Raw genomic sequence first — 14,920 nt, 5'->3', positions numbered from 1 at the left:
CGTGATTCATAGAGGAGATGTAACAAGAGAATAATAATACACATGATTCATAGAGGAGATGTAACAAGAGAATAATACGTGATTCATAGAGGAGATGTAACAAGAGAATAATAATTCACGTGATTCATAGAGGAGATGTAACAAGAGAATAATAATACACGTGATTCATAGAGAGGATGTAACAAGAGAATAATAAAAGGAATAAACCACAACATCGGTACATTAGAAAATATGTTGTAGATAGACAATAATTTTATTCAAATCATTGTGTTTTAACATTAAAAGTATATATAAAAATGCACCAAAGGTATTGAAAGAAAACCAACATTTCGGTATCATCTTCAACAATTTTCAAAGTTTGGTAGTTTACACTTTAGTGTGCTCATAAATCAGTAAACCTAACTGAATTTACTTGTTTTATTTATTGTTAATTGTTTTTTATTAACATAAGATGCTACTTCTCTACATAGGAAAAAATTAGTTTAGATAGCATAAAATGTATCAAATAAGTCTTGGGCTACAACTTTTAATGTTCAGCAAATGTTAGGATTTGCTAAATATGGGTGCAGTGGCGAGTAGCTGCTAGGTCGAGTTGTGGCGACGTGCTGCCACCTAAATATCTGGTTTAAAAGTAAATTCCCAACCATTCGACGGTACAATGCTGCCAAGATTAGGTTTACTGTTGAAGATATTTGTCATATTTTTTTCTAACAAAAGATATTCATACACCATGATTATTAAATGATATAGAACTAAACGACATAGTACCCCGAAGAAGGAAGTCTTCTATGTTACGCAGTAAATATGATCAAAATTGTCTTATTCTGTTTGTTTTTGAATTTTGCGCAAAGCTATACGAGGGCTATTTGCACTAGCCGTTCCTAATTTAGCAGTGTAAGACTAGACGGAAGGCAGCTAGTCATCACCACCCACCGCCAATTCTTGGGTTACTCTTTTACCAAAGACTAGTGGGATTCACCGTCACATTATAACACCCCCACGACTGAAAGGACAAGCATATTTGGTGTAACGGGGATTCGAACTCGCGACCGTCAGATTACGAAACGAGTTCCTTAACTACCTGACCATCCGGCGCCAACTACATATTTCCACGAATTGTTTGATTTTTAGTTAAATACGTTTAGAAATAACTTCTTCTGAGGCACAGTGTGCTACAATAGTAGAAGTAGAAAACACAAAAACTTATGTTTTTTTGGCTCAATCAAACTTAAAATCTTTATTATTTGTTAAAACCCACTAATTTCGGTAACACAGTTACCATTATCATTAGTGGATACTAGCCCTGATGTTAACAAAATTAGTCAGCTGTTAAATAAAAGAAAAGAATTTACATTTTATTGCGCGTAAAAACAACAGTTTTTTGTGTTTCTTTTTACTCTTAATGCCTATAATACGTTTAAACTATCAGCAAACATGATGCTTTATTTAGTTTATATGTAAAATATATTCAGGATATTTTAATGTACGAGAATATGTAGCCAGCATCAGAAACATGTAGTATGTTTTTAGCCTAATAGCAAATATGAACAGTTTATTTGGTCTACGAGCAAATATCTTGGAAAACTTCTTTTGAGGCACATTGTGCTATATACCAGCAAATATATCCGTAATGTGTTTTGCTTACTAGGAAAAAAACGTTCAACATACTTTTAGCCTGCCAGCAAATATATATACAATATATTTAGTGTAACAGTAAATATAACCAGAATGTCCTTACCCTACTAACAAATGTATTCAGAATTTATACTATCTACCAGCAAAAATGTTCACTGTACCTTTATTGTATCTACATGTATTAAATATTATAATTTATCTCTCACGAGTCTCCGATTTATAACGTTATGTATTACGATTTCAAACAGCCGGAAATTATAATTTTAATTTAGAAGTTAATTAAATGTTAATCTGTATCAACTTTATGATACTTGCTAACAAAATAGAAAATTGTACGTATCATTCTTAACACAAATAGGGGCCTGGCATGGCTTAGCGCGTTAAGGCGTGCGCTTCGTAATGTGAGGGTCGCGGGTTCGCGCCCGAGTCGCGCTAAACATGCTCGCCCTCCCAGCCGTGGGGGCGTTATAATGTGACGGTCAATCCCACTATTCGTTGGTAAAGAGTAGCCCAAGAGTTGGCGGTGGGTGGTGATGACTAGATGCCTTCTCTCTAGTCTTACACTGCTAAATTAGGGACGGCTAGCACAGATAGCCCTCGAGTAGCTTTGTGCGAAATTCCAAAACAAACAAACAAACAAACGTAACACAAATATATTTTAATATAAAAAACAACAAAAATACAATTTATAATAACAATTATTACAAATAGTTATTTATATACAAAAAATTTATAAATTTACAAACATTATTCAGTCTTACATCTAGTCTGAAACTCAATGTTTTATCGACGGTCCACGACGAGCAAATTAGTTTTATGCTGATACACAGATATACGTGACTTAACTAGAATGATATCTCCATTCTTCGCACGTAAGTTTTTCCCGACGACAATATCTAATGTCCTCGTAGAAGTATTAACGTTCGAAGTAAATTCACTGAAGTGTTTAATGCTCAAAAATCTATGTATAAATGTTTCTGGTAAAATATCTGCAGTGTTTCGATTAATAAGAGTTTGTCACAAGTATAGCTCCTGAGACTTATAACTTACTGACTGTAGCAACTAACTAGTATTCTATTATTGTCTCTTTAAAGTGTGTTTTCTTACCAGAAAATATGTCCAGAATCTGTTTAACCTGCCATAAAATACGGTTTGAGTGCACTTAGTCTATAAATAATGTTCAAGATATTTCTAATATAAAAACACATTTAAGGTGTCTTTAGACTAGTTATCATTATATGTAAAAATCTTTAAGTCTTTATCAACAAATATGTCCAGATTGCTTTTAGTTTACAAGTACTTATTTTGAGAGTGTCTTTAGCTTACCATAAAGGATGTTCAGAATGTACCTAGAATATGTATAAGCTTGCTGCAATTGTGTGTATAAATTGTTATACATTTAAGCCACTAGATTTATTCAGGAAGGTTTAGCCAACCTTACAGTTCGTACACAAAGGGTTTAACCTATTATGAGATCTTTCTGTTAAAATGTTTAATATACTATAAAATATGTATAGAGGATTTAGTATTTTGTATTAAAACTATTTTAAAGCCGTATCACATCATTACACTCTATGTCGCCACATTCGGTTATGTTATGTCTGAGAACAGTACTATTTTACTGTAGCTCTACAGCATTATATTCATTTCAAAAGTCTTCATCGTCAAGATGTCATGATCAAAACGTACCACATCTTCTTGCATGTCCTTCACAATTTATCTAGTGTGTGGAAACGATAGTTTAGTGTACACATATCTACTGTCAGATCGCATAAAAACCCATAGGCCACGTGTCCGGCGACTTGGTCGTCATGCTAGTGTATGGAATAGTATAAATATTCATTTTATTCTCCAGATACATGAAATACGCGACAGTTGAATAGAAGTTATTATTGGAAGCTTTATTTTGGTAAAGTTATTCACAACTGGTTTTGTTTCTGTGTGTGTCCACCGAAGGGAATCTAACCCATGATTTTAGAGTTGTAAATCCGTAGACTTACCGCTGTACCAGCGAGGGACTATGATAAGTGACCTTGATGGCGACGTGCAAGGAACTGAGTACTTTGTATTTCCAAAGTTCACAATGAAACTTACAAAACTGTTTCTTGAATTTATTTTGGTATAAAATATGTTATAAAATGTTCAATAACTGTTTCACGTTCAATTATAAGGAATTATACAAATATAAGAGACAAAAATATTTAGTTCACTCTCTTTTGTTTCCTTAGCACATTATACGCTAGTCTGCAGGAATAATTTATCTATTTCTTTTAATTTGAAGAAATCACCATTTAATTGTTTATGAGCTTGGTTGTATGTATCGTTTTCTTTATTGTAGTTTTAGCTGGTCTCACATTTGTCAGAAATAGCTATGATTTGTTGTTATCATTTTTCAGATTGTTCACAGGAAAAATGAATTTTAAGATGCGATTTTTAGTGTTAGTTCGACAACATTCCTCACATTATTTATGAGTAATATACCGTTAACAACATCAACAAAGACACAAACTGCATAATAAACAGTTTTCCTTGCACCCATCAAGGGTCTTCTGTTTCACAATTCTGAAAAAAAAACAAAAAAGTGATAAATACAGATGTGTATAACTGAACTTTTAACAAATCTTCACATATGTCTACTTTTTAAGTTCAAACTTTCAGCAGTAAGATGATTTTGATTCAGTGTATAGATTAATCGTGAATAAAAGAATAGACTTAACTATCTGAATGGAATTTATAGTGCGTAAAGCGCCATCTGGATTATCAAAAGCTCAAACTTCTGTGAAATCCAACAATATATTTAAGTACTGCTGTTTATGTCTACTCACATGTCCTTGCATGCGTCATTTTTGTACACATAATGTTCTGAGAATAATAAGTATATCGTGTCACATATCTCGATTTTCTTAAAATTATTGAGATAATTGTACTGAATAACGAAACAATTTTATTTAAATATTTCTTTTGGAAAATATTTGGTTTAGTCTTAAATGGGACAAAGGCAACTCACTTGGACCGAATATCATAAAAGCTTTCCCTAGACCATCCCAATGTACATGAGTGTCAGTTTCTAATCCATGATTAACAGACCAAAAGCATAAAAGTTTACTGAAGTTACATCAGAGGACTTGACAAGGACTCGAATGGTATTATTGTGAACCCAGATACCTATGTCATTTTTTTCGTGAAATCAGATGTTGATTTTGAGGTATGGCTGGAAGACTGTGAGCCCTTAACAACATCGAATTTTTGTTCAATGTTATGTCAATTGTAACAGAGATAATATCGAGTTTCATCATAATGGTTTTGATTATCAAAAGATTCTAGTCTGTAAACATATACTTTACTCTGTGATGGTAGATATTTCTAGGATGTTATTTCACAGTTCGTCTTTGTTATAAACTTAGCTACCTTTTTTTGTAGAACAGTGAAAGGTCCTATGTTGTTTAACAATCACGTTATACAAAAATCCTTTCTTGAAAAGGGTTTACATTATCCTATTTTTATAAAGTGACGGTGATGCACTGTCAGAAATTCGCTTTTGAGCCAAATAAATATAAATATGAAAGATGTCACATGTGATGCCACAGATCAATTAAACAGCCATGTGACACATTGTGAGGTGTTCAAGAAAACTAGGAATTTAAAGTAACTGTTCTTGATGAAGCATTAGAAAGAAGAAGCAAATGACCTTAAAAGCGCATAACGAAGACATAGCGATTGGAACATTAACCAGTAATCAGATCATCCTTTTCACGCGAGAAATCAACCTACAGAAGAACTACATCAACTCTAGATTGAAAAAAACTCATTCCAAGACAAATGTTTAGTTGAAAAAAAATGAAAATGTGTGATAGACTGACAGGATAGAGAAGTAGATTAGAGATTTCAACCAATACGAAGTAACGCGAAATTCTTATTTTTCTAACGAGTTTTATTTTTAGTTTTTAAAACGAGACATAAGACAGTTAAAACATAAAAATTTCGCGACAACTATGTCACTTCAGCAGCTATAAGATTCTGTTTTTTTTTGTTTTTCCAGAAAGAATGTGCTTGTGACAATTTTAAAACATTTGAAATATTATGATAAAAAAAGCCTCAAATCGTACTAGACACTAGAGAAGACCAAACTCGAGACTTAAGTAAAGTATATTTTTCTGAATAAGATCACGAAACCAACAAGCTAGCATAGGAAACTGTTTCGCCAGTAAGAATATCTGGATATATTATTACAAGCTGTATATAAAAATATATTACATTTTGTCATCACCACTGTTATGCATAACTAAAGTATAAAACCATGTTTATATACATATATACACTGCTGGCCAAAATCTTAAGGCCAATAAACAAAAAGAAAATATATATATATATAACTAAAACATAAACTAGATTCACTATAATATTATACTTTTTTTTTCTCTTTTATTAATTTCTTCGACCAGTTCGTGACTTCAAAGATAATTCTGCAGAATGCAGTTTTACAGAGAATCTATAACAAAAACATTCAACTAAACAAATAAATTAAATATATACATTTTACAAACGTATATGTACACTTTAATACATATTTTATAAACTAAGTACATTAACGTTGCTCAAAAATAAATATAATAAGTTAAATCTTGTTCAATGTTTTCTAATTATACTATCTCTTTCTATTATAGAGATATAATTTATCATATAATCTTTAATGTCTATTACGTACTTTATTACTCTTTCTGTAATTTTTAAAGATATTTTCTACAGTTTCACAACTTTTACTGACTTTACACAACCACTGCTACTCTTGCTTTCTTCCAGCTACCAGTTTCAACTGGCGCCAAAAAAGTATACGAAATATATTTTAGAAAATTAATCTTGTATGCTTTACATTACATCCTTAAAAATGGGAAAAAATGAAGGTATGATTCTTTTATAAATTTAACTTTTCACAAAATACATTCTTTACAATGTTTGCTGGCATACAGTTTGACGTTTTTTTTCAGGACATCTAACATGAAATTTATGTAAATTTCTCCTTTATCTTAATTTACCTTCTTTCACCAATGTAGTTCATCACAATTTATTCTAAAACATACATTATTTTCTTAGAATTGCAGTTAAGTGATTTATTACTGAAGAATGAAATATCTTTATTGCTTTTTTTGTAGTTTTCATATAACCTAAATTAAACAAAGTATAGTTCTTTCTTTCACAATTGAAACACCTTCTTCAGAAATATCTTTTCCTTGAAGTTTATTCAATAATATATACACACACAAATTTTTAATCCAAAGCAAAACATATTAAAATTAAACAAAATACACTGCATTAAAAAAAAAAAAAGATCCTAGAGTACAAGTTACAACGTGAGATTATAAAATATATCCTAGATTTTGGGGATAAGTGTACAGGTAAAACTCACATTGCAGTGGGGATACACCGTCTATCAGTCTTAACCTCCAATTCGCTAGTCTCACGTGAGAAGATTAGAAATTCGGAGAACAAGATGTGGGTGCTCAAGTCCACAACGTCCCACATCAAAATCACCCTTCACTGCTTGCAGACAGTTGTGGGAAGGTGACTGCTCTCCCAAGTTAAAATAAGAATAAGATAAAGATGAAAAGATAAAAAATAAGGAAATAATGTACTACCACTTGGGGTAAGTGAGATGAAACATACTTCTTGATGTTAGCATTCCTGCCTTCAATATGTTCGAGGCACTAGTTAACACGACATTAAACCATATCAGTATGCGAAGTTTACTGTGACTGTTGTGTTCTTTCAATTTTTAGTCTATTTGTGTCTATTTCTTATGTGAGACTAGCAAATTGGAGATTAAGACTGATAGACGGTGTATCCCCACCGCAATGTGGGTCCTATCTCTCAGTCACCTCCGAAACCTAGGATACATTTTATAATCCTATGTTGTAGATTGTACACTAGGATATTTTTAATGCAGCATATTTTGTTTAATTTTAGTGTGTTCTGTTTTGGCTTAAAAATTTATGGTTATAATATAATTAATCAAAGGTTTGGATTTGCTGATTTTAACGCAGTCCTTCCTTATGAGTTTGTTTACTTATTTAACTTCTTTACATGTAATTATTTTATTTTACTAAAATATATATGCACACACATATATATTTTGGGTGCTTTATTTATGTGTGTTTGTGTTTTTGTATAGCAAAGCCGCACTGGGCTATCTGCTGAGTATACCAAGGGGAATCGAAGCCTTGACCTTAGCGTTGTAAGTACGTAGATTTCTTTATAAAATAATGTTATTATTTTTAAATACGTATCTCAGTTTTTATCTACTGTTCATTTTAATTATATATTAACAAAGGAAATATCAACATCTATATTTGGATAATGAGTCTTTACAAAAGAATATAATAATGGTAAACTTTATTACATTGCAATTTTCCTTGAAATTATCGATTTTTAAGCCTTAATACATCTATGTGCAAATATGTTTCATGAATGATACAATACTGTCTAATTATCAGATCAACAGCCTTATAGACTCTTTGAGTGTTGCATTAATTTATAAAATATATCAGTTACATTTTTTATTCCTGTGAAACACAAACTAGTATATTAAAAAAGGACAAGGCTTAATTATTCCACTCAAAGGTAAACTTAATCTCTTTTTTCATCAAATTTAAAATCCCAACAAGTATATTAATATCTTAAGCACTTCTCTATATTACAAAACAATCCTAAAATCTTTTATAAAACATTCTTAAGTGTACTGCAAAATTTTCTTGTTTTTAATTTTTTGGAAATTTTTGACGAAATTCAAAATTATTCCTAATAAAAAAGGCTTTAATAATATATCCAAATGATCACTTAAATGTACAACAGTTACAATCTATCTTCCCGAAATATTGGGAGATTTTCCAATACGAATGTATTCACTTATTGTTTCCAACAATAAATCATTAATCTCTTTTGACTTATGGATCTTATGAAGTACATAAAATTCCGATTTGTAATTTACTTGACACCTTTTTTTCTTTTTGTTAATATAACCTCAAATTCTTAATCTATGTATCTCAATTTATTTAAACTTCGTATTTTTTGGCAAAACTTTATACCATTTAAGTGTTCATAAATCATCTAATTATATAATTATTGGGCCATAATTATCCACATTTTATCTTTATTCGCTAATTTTAAAGTTTCTTGAGGTACTTCTGTTCTTTTAAAGTTAAGTGATATTTTCCTTATTTTTCATTAACATAATTAAGTTTTTGGACAAATTAACTCAGAGTTCATTCCTTCAACAGGATTGTAATTTAGTGCCCCTTTTACTAGGGAATCATCTTTATTTGAAACTCATAAAATATTATTTAAGTCTTAATTTTCTGTTGGATTCATATACAGGGCGTCCCAAAATAACGTTTACACTCTTTGGATCATTATAACTTTATTGATTTTAATAATGAAACAAGATACATATGATAGCCAAAGGATTTATTTAAATATTTAATACTGAAATAAAAAAAATAACAAATAAAATTATTCCAAAGAAAAACTCTCCTTGGTTGAAATTGTAAAATGTCACAATTTGCTTGCTTCACTTCAGGTGTTCAAACTGAAATCCGTTCTGCTCCAGACACATCTCATAACGGGAAGAAATGGAAGTGCACACATCAAACACCATCTCATCTGGTATTAATGCACATTGTTCTTCAATTGCAACTCTTAATTAATTCGTCAATTGTTGCCCTTTTTGTGCTGTAAACTTTGTCTTTCAGAAACCCCCACAAAAAGAAATCCATAGGTGTCAAATCTGGTGATCTAGTAGGAAATTCTACACTTCCTCTTCGTCCAATCCATCTGTCTGGCATAGATGCATCCAGATAAGCTCTCACGTTGCGATGGAAGTGGGAAGGAGCGCCATCCTGCTGGAAGAAACACTTTTCTTCTCCAAATTGTTCTTGGATGCGTGGCATGGCAAACTCTTGTAGCATGTTGAGATAATTCAATCCTGTTACGGTGTCTTGGAAAAAGAATGGTCCGATGAGTCCCCTAGCGGACAGACAACACCACACAGTCACTCCAGGCAAATTCAAGTGATGTTCCTCTGTAACATGTGGATTTTCTGTTGCCCAGTAGGTACAGTTGTGTCGATTTATTGAGCTATTCAGCTTAAACGTTGCTTCGTCACTCCAAACAATTTTGAGTGGAAATTCATCATCGCCTGCACATATAGCAAGATACCATTCACAGAACTCAACCCTTCGATCAGGGTCATCTTCATTCAGAGCGTGAACAAGCGATGGGATGAAACTTTTGAATTGGGAACGCTTCAAAATGCGATGAACGCTGGATTTAGGGATATCTGTTTCACGAGACAGTTGGCGCACTGATTTTCTTGGAGAATTCAGAACATTATCAATGACCTCTTGCTCTCTTGTTGGACTTGTTGATGATCTTTTTCGACCGGAGCGACCCTTTCTCATATCGTAGAGAGTTCCGTGTTCATCAAACTTGGAGATGATGCGTGAAATGCTGGGGCGAGATGGCGCATCCATATGGAACTTTCTAGTAAAACGTCTTTGCACTTCAGCTTTGTTTTCGACTTTCCAAAAAGTTTTGAGAATGAATATTTTGTGCTCGATTGTAAGCTGATTATCTGCCATCCTTGGACACAAGTCAAATCTGAAACAAAAGAAACGGTTTATTAGCTATACACAGTCAAAGAGTGTAAACGTTATTTTGGGACACCCTGTAGATATATATTGCCAGTTGTATTTTATTAAGTTTATTTATGGGAGTAAATGCTAATATTGTGCTAATAATCTTATTTCATATTTTTGCAAATTATCTTCTGCTAAATTAACAATTTTTTTAAGATTCGGATAGTGTTTATCTTAATATATTTTGGAACGTTATTATATTTTTTTTTCAAAAATATAAGTTATTCACTTTAAATAGATTGAAGTAAGAGGTCAGAAGTAGCAGTGATTGTGTAAAGCCTTTTGAAATTGTGGAAACGATCGCTATGAATTTCAGAACGGACAGCAAAGCTAGTAATATGTATTAGGTTATGGAATAGTAGGAAATAAATTGCACTTTTATAATAAAGAGAGCGTGTATAATTGTAATAAGATTTTATTCAAAAAGAAAAATATATTGGAAATCTTTACCTTAATTTAATTTATTTTGTAAGCATCGTTTACTCTACTTAATGTGTATTGTATGTATATATATTTGGAAAATGTAAAATTTAGTTTATTTATGTTTTGTTGAAAAACAGAAGATGAATGTTTTATTATATTTGTAAAAAAGAATATCCTGAAGAGTGACCTTTGAAGTCATGAAAGCACTCAAAGAAATTAATAAAGTACAGAAGAGAGAGAAAAAAACAAACAAACAATATTCTAGTGTATTGTCACACACACATATATATATATATATGCAATGATAAACAAGTGTGATGGTATCTTATTCTTATATAATCAGAACGAAAACAAATATACAATAAAGTGGTATCATACTTACACAGTAGTAAGAGGTGAAAGTTGCTGAGATTTGGGACAAATAATTATATGGGGTGGATGGGAGTACCCAACCTAAAGCTGAGGCGGTTGGTGGTAGCCACTTGGCTGAGTTTGTGGTGACGTTTGATGTACAAGCTCGACGTACAAGGTTATTGTATTTTTAACTTTAGGAATAGATAATTATAAAAATGAAAATATGAACCAACACACGTTGGTTTATGAAAAAAACCAATCCAACAGATTCCCTAAATTAATTATTTTAATATTAATTTAATATTCTGAATTTAATCGTAATTTAATCGTAAATTTAAGATAAAAAATATAAATGTAAAACTATATTGTTGTTTTTTCAGCACAATGAAAGGTAGGCTTTGTACAAGTTGTTTCAGCTGAATAGTGTCCATAAAGTAGTAATTATCATCAGGTTTGTGGCTACCGTGTTAAAAACTGGTAGGATGAAATATCTAATACAGAGTTCGTCTTCCATTATAAAATGTTAATATAAAGATGATGAATATTTGGATACTTGTGAAGTTCATACGTATCAACATTATTAAAACATTCACAAAATCAAAAATGTGTAATCCACATTGTTTGTAATATAACGCTTTCAACTGCCCACGACTGTTTTCTAACGAAATCTTCTCACAGCAGCTGACGGCTCGGTAGTAAGTCTTGAGGCTTATAGAACTAAAAATTGAGTTTTGATATTCGTGTTGGGCAGACTACAAAGAGCCCATTGAAAAGCATTGTGATTAAGAGCAATGAAACAATAAACATAAGGTATTTAGTCGTTTGTTTGTAGTTAAGCACAAAGCTACACAATGGACTATCGGTGCTATGCCTGCCACAGGTATCGAAACCTGGATTTTAGTACTGTAAATCCGCAGACATACAGTGCCATTAGATAACTACTTAAAAGCCACCTTACGACTTTAATATCTGCCAGCATACGTGAACTTAGCTTCAACAGTGCTGTGCTGTTTTGAACCAATCAGCTCTTTGGATTCTACCTACTAAATTATATGTTGTAGACAGATAATTGGAGTAAAATTTAGCAAAAGACCGATAAAAAAGTAAGCTAACTGAGCAATTGCAGTCAATATTTCCAATAGTATAATTATTAAAAATTTATCAATAACTTTTATCAAAGCAAGCTACTTATATAAATCAGAATAAAAAAAATTAAGCCAAAAAATTAATGAACATAGCTGGCTTACTTTACTATTCTTACATATATCAATAAGAATGCACTTATTTATAAAGGAGGTACTAGCATTGTTAGAGAAATTTTCGGCAGTAATCCCAATAATACGAGATGTAGGTTTGTTAAAATTTCATATAGTGAATGGAAATTGCAAAATAACTCATATTAAAAATAACGTATTACACCCTTGTGCAAATTAATTGAAACAAATTGTCATTTTACAATATTTTCAGCATGGCGACCGGTGAAGGATCGCTGGACCCGCTGATTTCCTTTAATAGTCATTTTTTCACACAGACGGCGTCATTAGCTTTGTTTCGCAGTACGGTTGATCCATTTTTGGGATAGATGACGAAATTTTGAGGAATATTACGTCATTCGAAATTGCGTTAGAAGGGCAAGGAGACCAGTCAAAAAACAACTTCTTACCAACTCAATGAAGAAAAAACGGTGTCACTGGGGTCTGAAATACAAGAACTAGAAGCAAGAACAATGGAAAAAGATGTTATTCAGTGACGAGACTCATTTCTTCGTACAGGGTCAAAGAAGTCTGCATGTTCGCAGATATCCAGGTGAGAAACTTGGAGAATCTTACATCAATCAGTTCGTAAAACATACCTTAAAAAAGATGTTTGGGGGCTTTTTCTGCTACTGTGGCGTCGGAGGCTTACATATCGTAGAAGATATGATGCGAGGACCACAATACATCGAAGTTTTACAGAGAGAGTCGTTCCAGAATTGAAAAAGAGATTTCCTGATGGATCTGGAATTTTTCAGCAAGATCTGACTCCGTGCCACACACCGACACTTGTGAAGAATTTTATGACTACAACGCGGATAAAGATGCTGGACTGGCCTGGAAACTCTCCGGACTTAAATCCTATTGAAAATTTTTGGGCGATTTATAAAGAAAGACTTCGAGGAAAAGACTGTACTACGAGAGATAAGCTAATTGAGGCCACAATTGAGGTGTGGTACCGCGATCCAAAAATTAATAAAGATTGCAGTCAACTCGTGAACTCGATGCCAAAGCGGATTAATGATCTTCTGAAAAATAAAGGCGGTCATATCATGTATTAATTTGTGAGTAATTTTTGGATTCTCAGAAATAAAACGCAAAAAATTGAAAACATCGTAATTTTCCATCTTGTTTCAATTAATTTGCACAAGGGTGTAGATATTGAATACTTTAAACAGTACTACTAATAAAAGTAAAATTAAAGAAATAATAACATAAAACAACCCATATAGAAACCAATAAAAGCCCATTAAACTTTAGACTAGCTTAACTTCTGAAATAAATAATTATATATTACTGTCTAGCAAGATGGTACAGATAGTACAAAAAAAAAAGAAAACGACAACAAGTAGTGTTTAGAAAATCGTACAATAAATAGTAAAAATATTAATACTATATAGAAATGGAAAAATTATGAGTTCAAAATTAAAAATGTCTGCTTAACTGAATAGTTGGGACTTAAATGTTGGATTAAAGATGCTTCCATTTAAGTATAAGTGATGTGCTTTGTTTGAAGTGAAATATATATATATATATTTTTTTTTGTAGAAACGTTTTGCTGGATGAGCGTGTCTATAATGTAAAAAAGAACAAAACTTTCAAATTATATAAAATAATATCATTAATGTACCTATGCCAGAGCGACTAAAGTGTAAATTTCTGTTGTAACATATCTTACTTTGTACTACTACGAACGAAAATCCAAGTTCTGGTAAATATAAACCAGCAGCTTGTGGGCTGAAGTTATCATTACTCTTAATGGCTCAGCTGTAAGTGTAAGGGTTTTTAAAAGTTAACAATTTAATTTTTGTACCAGTTGTATGCAAAGCAAATATAGGCCATTGTGTAGCTCTGTGCTTGATAACAAATAACGAGAACAAAAAATAACCATCTTAGATATTTCGTAGAATTTCTGAAGACATATTGGTCAAAATAATTCTACAAATATTTTTTCAAGTGAAACTATAACTTGTAAGAACTCATTTACTGTGGAAAAAACAATAGTTTTTCTGCGCCAATATTATCATAAACTATTTGTGTTTACTAACACAAATAATTGTTTCCCGCTGATACAACGGTAAGCCTACGGATTTACAACGCTAAAATAACCGGTTAAATTCCCCTTGGTGGACTCAGCAGATAGCCGGATGTGGATTTGCTATAAGAAAACACACACACAAATAATTAATTTATAAAAGTTCTAAAAATGTTAAAATATATTTAAAAAGAGCTGTTAATTCTCTCAAAATGAAGTCTAGTTGATAGATTTACTGAAAACAAGTAACATTTAAGTGACATTTTCTCTTTACATTTGATGAGATTACGATGATAATAGCTGGAGTAACACCAGTTATTTTTTTTAATTATAATATTTATTTAAATGCTCTTTAATGTATTTCAAGCTTTTGCCTATGTTGAATGATAATTCTTCGATTGTAGCTTTATTTAAATAAACTCAATAAACCTATGTATTTCTAGTTGCTTAGATAGTTTTGTAATCCAAAATAACTAAGGTAATATATACTCTTCAAAGAAAAAAACGCAAAAGGGATATTTTTTATTTTAAAG

Source organism: Tachypleus tridentatus, chromosome 10 (genome assembly GCF_004210375.1).
Source record: "Tachypleus tridentatus isolate NWPU-2018 chromosome 10, ASM421037v1, whole genome shotgun sequence".
In the NCBI taxonomy this organism is placed as follows: domain Eukaryota; kingdom Metazoa; phylum Arthropoda; class Merostomata; order Xiphosura; family Limulidae; genus Tachypleus; species Tachypleus tridentatus.
The sequence above is the reverse complement of the archived record's forward strand: the minus strand, read 5'-3'. Positions refer to the sequence as shown.